The following is an 8,176-nucleotide window of genomic DNA, read 5'->3' as shown; positions in this document are numbered from 1 at the left end:
AAACCCATCCGCCCCCTCCCTCCCGCCCTTTTCCACACACACTCTCTCTCTCTCTGACGCACACGCACACACATATTAAACTGAGGATCTCAACCAAACGTAATATATTAACGTCCTGTAATATATCAGCAAGTCAAGTCAAGTCAACAGTATTTATAGAGCACTTTCAAACAGCCATCGCTGCATACAAAGTGCTGTACATGGAGCGATTTAACAGTAAGACGAAATGGTAATAAAGGCGGTAGAAAGCACCAAGCAGTAAAATCAAGGACAAATCATGCTGAGTCGAACGCCAAAGAATACAAGTGAGTTTTGAGGAGGGCTTTAAAGATGGGCAGCGAGGAGGCTTGCCGAATGTTCAGTGGGAGGTCATTCCAGAGAGAGGGACCAGCAACAGAAAAGGCTCGATACCCTCTGAGCCTCAGTTTAGTTCTTGGTACTTCTAACAAAAGACTGGTTCACAGACCTGAGGCGCCGGGCAGGTGTGTAGGGGCGGATGAGCTCAGAGAGGTAAGGTGGCGCGAGATTATTTAGAGCAGGCATGTCCAAAGTCCGGCCCGCGGGCCAAATCCGGCCCACGGTCGAATTTCATCCGGCCCTCGGCCCCTGTCATAAAATCAGTGCCATCTGGCCCGCAGGTTGGGCGCAATGGAACATGTGTTGCATTGACTGAGGTCTCGTAGACTGGTGAGTGATGTTTCATAGAGTACTGCTTCCCTCTAGTGGCTAAATGAGTAATAGCATTCACTAAATGAGTAATAGCATTTAGACACTAGAGGGCATCACTCACGAGTTAACAAGACATCACTCCGTGTTTATATTGACTGATATGTCATATTTCAAATGATCATTGCAGTTGTGGATATGTGTATTGCTTGTTCATTTCCCTGTTGTTCGAGTCAAAGGTTTTGTGACTATTGAAAAGTCATGGTGATACATCTTATGTTTCAAATCAATCAATTTGTACTCAGGAGACTTCTGTTTAAGAAAAAGTCAAGTGAATAAGCAGTTGCATGTGATATACCTGTTTCAAATGAACCAAAAGAAATTCTTAAGATTGTTGAAATTAAAATAAAAATGGAAATGTGAAACAGACTGGCTTACTAAAATTTGTTGAACAATATTGTTGTTCAATGTAAAGAATGTCAGCCAAGGTCGGCCCCCCGACATTTCACCACATAAAATCTGGCCACCTTGGCAAAAAGTTTGGACACCCCTGATTTAGAGATTTGAAAACAAAGAGGAGGATCTTGAAAATAACTCTAAAAGGAATGGGGAGCCAATGAAGGGATGCCAGCAGAGCAATGATTTAATCAGGGTCATCGTTTGTCTTATAAATATGTTGTGAGTGAAGTCATTTGTACAGTCATAATAATTCGTTTCAAGTTACTGCTTGTCCAAGAAGAGAACAAAAAAAAGGCTTTCGAGAAAATTATTCCCAAGGAATGGAATCTCTAAATTGTTATTATTATTATTACTAGCTGGTTCGCCGCCCTCCCGGCGGCTCATCAGCTAGTTCCTGCGGAAGGCTGGTAAGGTGGGCCTTCGGCCCACAAAAGTGTTGTTGCTTGGTTCAACTTTTTGTTGAGATGTTTAGCTCTACTAAATAACTAACAATTTTATTGCAATGCTTGTGGGTAGACAACATTTTTTCGCTAAGATGCCCACGCGATCGTAGTGAGCCACTGCCTGAGCGGCGCAGTGGCGGCGCGCAGCGGTGCGGTGAAGTAGGTACGTTTTGAAAAGGGACAGACGGAAGGACAGACTGCGTGCGGGACGACGCGCAATATATATATAGATAATTAAATTAAAGTATGAGTCCCATTATGCATTGAGAGAGTCCCAAATTTTTAATTCTGGAATGGTCTACTTATTCAATTGCATATGAAAATAACACAAACAACAACATATACATACAATTATAAACAAATGCTGCAAAAATTTAAATAATTCAGTAGCAGGCCTGAGGATTGCAGTGGCCCACGTCTGGCATCCATGATGTGGGCCGCATTCGGCCCAGATCTGAGCCGCATTGTAAAACCATATCTGGCCCTATTCCGACCCGACGCTGGGCCGGAACAGGTTCCTGATATCAGCCTGAATTCAACCTCAACTAAGCCACATCTTTCATGAGCCATATTTGACCCACATTAATAAAAAAAGTCTCAAAAACGACTGTTATAAAAATATGTTTATTGTCATAATTTGTGAACCTCACATATAACTCCACATACACTGGAAAAAAATGCACTTTTCTTTATTTAACAGTGAACACAAAGTCCAAATTGGAATGCAGCTTACTCTTGAACTGTATTTTTCTGTCCATCAAATTGTTGCGCTCTCCATGTCCTCTTTTCTTCTCATGCTCTCCTTCCTGTCACCATCCCGATCAGGAGCCAGATGTAGAAAAAAAACGACCATCTATAGGAAGGCGTTTTTGGCCAAAAAAACGACCATGTACAGTAAGGTGTTTTTAGGCAAAAAAAAAAAAAAACGACCATGTGTAGGAAGGCGTTTTTAGCCGGAAAAACCCCGACCATGTATACTAAGGCGTTTTTGGCCGAAAAAACGACCATGTACAGTAAGGTGTTTTTAGCCGAAAAAAACCCGACCATGTATAGTAAGGCGTTTTTAGCTGAAAAAAAAACGACCATCTATCTAGTAAGGCGTTTTTAGCCGAAAAAAATGACCAAGTATAGAAATGCGTTTTTAGTCGAAAAAAACGACCATGGCGTATTTAGCTGAAAAAAAAACGACCATGTATAGGAAGGCGTTTTTAGCCGAAAAAAATGACGATGTATAGTAAGCCGTTTTTGGCCGAAAAAAAAACGACCATGTGTAGGAAGGTGTTTTTAGCCGAAAAAAAACCCGACCATGTACAGTAAGGCGTTTTTAGCTGAAAAAAAACCCAATAATGTATAGAACGGCGTTTTTAGCCGAAAAAAACGATCATGTATAGTAAGGCGTTTTTGGCCGAAAAAAATGACCATGTATAGCATGGCATTTTTAGCCGAAAAAAACAACCATGTATAGGAAGGCATTTTTGGCCGAAAAAAAATGACAATGTATAGTAAGGCGTTTTTAGCCCCCACAAAAAATGACCATGTATAGTAAGGCATTTTTGGCCCCCCCAAAAAAAGACCTTGTATAGTAAGGCGTTTTTGGCCGAAAAAAATGACCATGTATAGCGTAGCATTTTTAGCCGAAAAAAAACAACCATGTATAGGAAGGCATTTTTGGCCGAAAAAAAAACGACCATGTGTAGGAAGGTGTTTTTAGCCGAAAAAAAACCCGACCATGTACAGTAAGGCGTTTTTAGCTGAAAAAAAACCCAATAATGTATAGAACGGCGTTTTTAGCCGAAAAAAACGATCATGTATAGTAAGGCGTTTTTGGCCGAAAAAAATGACCATGTATAGCATGGCATTTTTAGCCGAAAAAAACAACCATGTATAGGAAGGCATTTTTGGCCGAAAAAAAATGACAATGTATAGTAAGGCGTTTTTAGCCCCCACAAAAAATGACCATGTATAGTAAGGCATTTTTGGCCCCCCCAAAAAAAGACCTTGTATAGTAAGGCGTTTTTGGCCGAAAAAAATGACCATGTATAGCGTAGCATTTTTAGCCGAAAAAAAACAACCATGTATAGGAAGGCATTTTTGGCCGAAAAAAATGACAATGTATAGTAAGGCGTTTTTAGCCCCCACAAAAAATGACCATGTAAAAACCGACCATGTGTAGGAAGGTGTTTTTAGCCGAAAAAAACCCGACCATGTACAGTAAGGCGTTTTTAGCTGAAAAAAAAAAAACAATAATGTATAGAACGGCGTTTTTAGCCGAAAAAAACGATCATGTATAGTAAGGCGTTTTTGGACGAAAAAAATGACCATGTATAGCATGGCATTTTTAGCCGAAAAAAAACAACCATGTATAGGAAGGCATTTTTGGCCGAAAAAAATGACAATGTATAGTAAGGCGTTTTTAGCCCCCACAAAAAATGACCATGTATAGTAAGGCATTTTTGGCCCCCCCAAAAAAAGACCTTGTATAGTAAGGCGTTTTTGGCCGAAAAAAATGACCATGTATAGCGTGGCATTTTTAGCCGAAAAAAAACAACCATGTTTAGGAAGGCATTTTTGGCCGAAAAAAATGACAATGTATAGTAAGGCGTTTTTAGCCCCCACAAAAAATGACCATGTATAGTAAGGCATTTTTGGCCCCCCAAAAAAAGACCTTGTATAGTAAGGCGTTTTTAGACGAAAAAAACAACCATGTATAAAAAGGTGTTTTTAGCCGAAAAAAAAACGACCATGTATAATAAGGCGTTTTTAGCTGAAAAAAAACGACCTTGTATAGTAAGGCGTTTTTGGACTAAATTTTTAGCCGAAAAAAACCCCACCATGTATAATAAGGCGTTTTTAGCTGAAAAAAAAACGACCTTGTATAGGAAGGCGTTTTTAGCCGAAAAAAATGACGATGTATAGTAAGCCGTTTTTGGCCCAAAAAAAACGACCATGTGTAGGAAGGCGTTTTTAGCTGGAAAAAAAACGACCATGTATAGTATGGCATTTTTAGCTGAAAAAAAACGACCATGTATAGGAAGGCGTTTTTAGACGAAAAAAAAAACGACCATCTATCTAGTAAGGCGTTTTTAGCCGAAAAAAATGACCATGTATAGAAATGCGTTTTTAGCCAAAAAAAACGACCATGGCGTTTTTAGCTGGAAAAAAAAACGACCATGTATAGGAAGGCGTTTTTAGCCGAAAAAAATGACGATGTATAGTAAGCCGTTTTTGGCCGAAAAAAAACCGACCATGTGTAGGAAGGTGTTTTTAGCCGAAAAAAACCCGACCATGTACAGTAAGGCGTTTTTAGCTGAAAAAAAACCCAATAATGTATAGAACGGCGTTTTTAGCCGAAAAAAACGATCATGTATAGTAAGGCGTTTTTGGCCGAAAAAAATGACCATGTATTGCATGGCATTTTTAGCCGAAAAAAACAACCATGTATAGGAAGGCATTTTTGGCCGAAAAAAATGACAATGTATAGTAAGGCGTTTTTAGCCCCCACAAAAAATGACCATGTATAGTAAGGCATTTTTGGCCCCCCAAAAAAGACCTTGTATAGTAAGGCGTTTTTAGCCGAAAAAAACGACCATGTATAAAAAGGTGTTTTTAGCCGATAAAAACGACCATGTATAGTAAGGCATTTTTAGCCCCAAAAAACGACCATGTACAGTAACGAATTTTTAGCCCCAAAAAACAACCATGTATAGTAAGGCGTTTTTGGACTAAATTTTTAGCCGAAAAAAACCACCATGTATAGTAAGGCGTTTTAGCCGAAAAAAATGACGATGTAAGATGTTTTTGGCCCCAAAAAAACAACCATGTGTAGGAAGGCGTTTTTAGCCGAAAAAAACCCGACCATGTATAGTAAGGCGTTTTTGGACTAAATTTTTAGCCGAAAAAAACCCCACCATGTATAATAAGGCGTTTTTAGCTGAAAAAAAAACGACCTTGTATAGGAAGGCGTTTTTAGCCGAAAAAAATGACGATGTATAGTAAGCCGTTTTTGGCCCAAAAAAAACGACCATGTGTAGGAAGGCGTTTTTAGCTGGAAAAAAAACGACCATGTATAGTATGGCATTTTTAGCTGAAAAAAAACGACCATGTATAGGAAGGCGTTTTTAGACGAAAAAAAAAACGACCATCTATCTAGTAAGGCGTTTTTAGCCGAAAAAAATGACCATGTATAGAAATGCGTTTTTAGCCAAAAAAAACGACCATGGCGTTTTTAGCTGGAAAAAAAAACGACCATGTATAGGAAGGCGTTTTTAGCCGAAAAAAATGACGATGTATAGTAAGCCGTTTTTGGCCGAAAAAAAACCGACCATGTGTAGGAAGGTGTTTTTAGCCGAAAAAAACCCGACCATGTACAGTAAGGCGTTTTTAGCTGAAAAAAAACCCAATAATGTATAGAACGGCGTTTTTAGCCGAAAAAAACGATCATGTATAGTAAGGCGTTTTTGGCCGAAAAAAATGACCATGTATTGCATGGCATTTTTAGCCGAAAAAAACAACCATGTATAGGAAGGCATTTTTGGCCGAAAAAAATGACAATGTATAGTAAGGCGTTTTTAGCCCCCACAAAAAATGACCATGTATAGTAAGGCATTTTTGGCCCCCCAAAAAAGACCTTGTATAGTAAGGCGTTTTTAGCCGAAAAAAACGACCATGTATAAAAAGGTGTTTTTAGCCGATAAAAACGACCATGTATAGTAAGGCATTTTTAGCCCCAAAAAACGACCATGTACAGTAACGAATTTTTAGCCCCAAAAAACAACCATGTATAGTAAGGCGTTTTTGGACTAAATTTTTAGCCGAAAAAAACCACCATGTATAGTAAGGCGTTTTAGCCGAAAAAAATGACGATGTAAGATGTTTTTGGCCCCAAAAAAACAACCATGTGTAGGAAGGCGTTTTTAGCCGAAAAAAACCCGACCATGTATAGTAAGGCGTTTTTGGCCGAAAAAACGACCATGTACAGTAAGGCGTTTTTAGCCGAAAAAAAAAAAAACAATAATGTATAGCACGGCGTTTTTAGCCGAAAAAAACGATCATGTATAGTAAGGCGTTTTTGGCCGGAAAAAAAAGACCATGTATAGCACGGCATTTTTAGCCGAAAAAAAACCCAACCATGTATATCAAGGCGTTTTTAGCCGAAAAAAATGACTATGTACAGAAAGGCGTGGGCTTAAAAACTTGGTCAGATGACATATCCCCTTTCTCCGACAGGAACTGGTGGAGAAGATCGAAGCCAAGAAAGCTGCACAAGAGCAAGAAAGGACAACACAGAGAGAATTAAGAGTATCATGACTTTTAATGTGTTGATCTTTTATTTTTTTTTATTTAAAAAAAAGTGTTTTTTGCTGTCATTTATACATTTGAGTGTGATGCTGGGCTGGCTCCATGGCCCACTGGTTCGTGTATTGGAGTGCGAACGCAGAGGTCCAGGGTCCAGCTCCGGCCTGTCGCACTTGCGTGTTCTCTTCTTGCTGGCATGGGTGTTGTCCGTCCACCCTCCCATACATTTTCTCATCCCCTTGTCCTCACAAGGGTCGAGGTCGGGGGGGGGGGGGGGGGTGCTGGAGCCTTCCCCCGGCTGTCTTCGGGCCATTGGCAGAGGGGAGGGGGCACCCTCACCCGGCTGACAGGCAATAAAAACCATTTGCACCATATTTTTCCAGCTAAGAACGCCTTACTATACCAGGTTGTTTTTTTCCGGCCAAAAACTCCTTACTATACATGGGCGTTTTTTTCGGCAAAAAATGCCTTACTATACATGGTCGTTTTTTCTTTTTTGCCAAAAACGCACGCTATACATGATCTTTTTTTTCGGTTAAAAACGCCATACTATACATGGTCGTTTTTCTTAAAACGTGACGACTGTGCAAAAATAACTAAATAAATGTTATACCACTTTTACAGAAAGGCTTTACACGCTATTTAAACTGCCGATCGCTAACGGAACGAACCGTGATTGAAACTAACTGTGATGCCGCTCTTTAAACGTTGTACTGACCGTCAGTGACAGCCCCGCCCCTCTTAAAGCGCCAGACAAAGTTATCAACGTGGGTTTCCCTGGATGGATTTTGTTCGATTTCTTTGTGATCTTTGCGGTCCTCTGGCCCACTTTATACCTGTGGACGAAGGATTAGGGGCTCTAATCCCTCGTTGTATCCGATGACGGGCAACCCGAGGCCAAGGCCAAGGACTTGACTCAGAGGTTAAGGCCAAGGACTTGACTCAGAGGTTAAGGCCAAGGACCAAGGACTTGACTCCGAACCCAAGGCCGAGGACCTTTGGTCCTCGAGCTGGTCATTGGCCTCGAGGACCGGCTCGAGGAACACATCACTGCCAAATTTCCAACTAAATCAACTTTTCAAATGTCAGCTTCTTTCTCCAACTTTGAAACCATACAGTCCGCTTCCTGGAGTCAAGTGCTGTTGAATAAACATATCTCCAAAACATTCTGTCTTGTTTAAGATCATGTAATGCTTAATCTTTAAGATATGTACAGTATATATTTAGACCACTTGATCAACTCGACACACCGCAAACGAGGCATGAGAACGCCTGAACACCTTTCACTGATAACGACTGACGAAACGTTTAAA

At 40.3% G+C, this 8,176-nt stretch overlaps 1 long non-coding RNA gene across 1 annotated transcript; it reads left to right on the top strand.

Moving 5' to 3' along the window:
• Positions 1–7,480: 7,480 nt before the first annotated feature.
• LOC127601187 (uncharacterized) lies at positions 7,481–8,029 on the top strand. Its single transcript, XR_007962509.1, has 2 exons — positions 7,481–7,785; positions 7,851–8,029. It is a non-coding gene; the product is annotated as an uncharacterized LOC127601187 (long non-coding RNA).
• The last annotated feature ends 147 nt before the right edge of the window (positions 8,030–8,176 follow it).

The sequence above is a fragment of the Hippocampus zosterae genome, chromosome 5 (assembly GCF_025434085.1).
Source record: "Hippocampus zosterae strain Florida chromosome 5, ASM2543408v3, whole genome shotgun sequence".
NCBI classification, from domain to species: Eukaryota; Metazoa; Chordata; class Actinopteri; order Syngnathiformes; family Syngnathidae; genus Hippocampus; species Hippocampus zosterae.
This window is presented reverse-complemented; position numbering and strand designations above follow the sequence as displayed.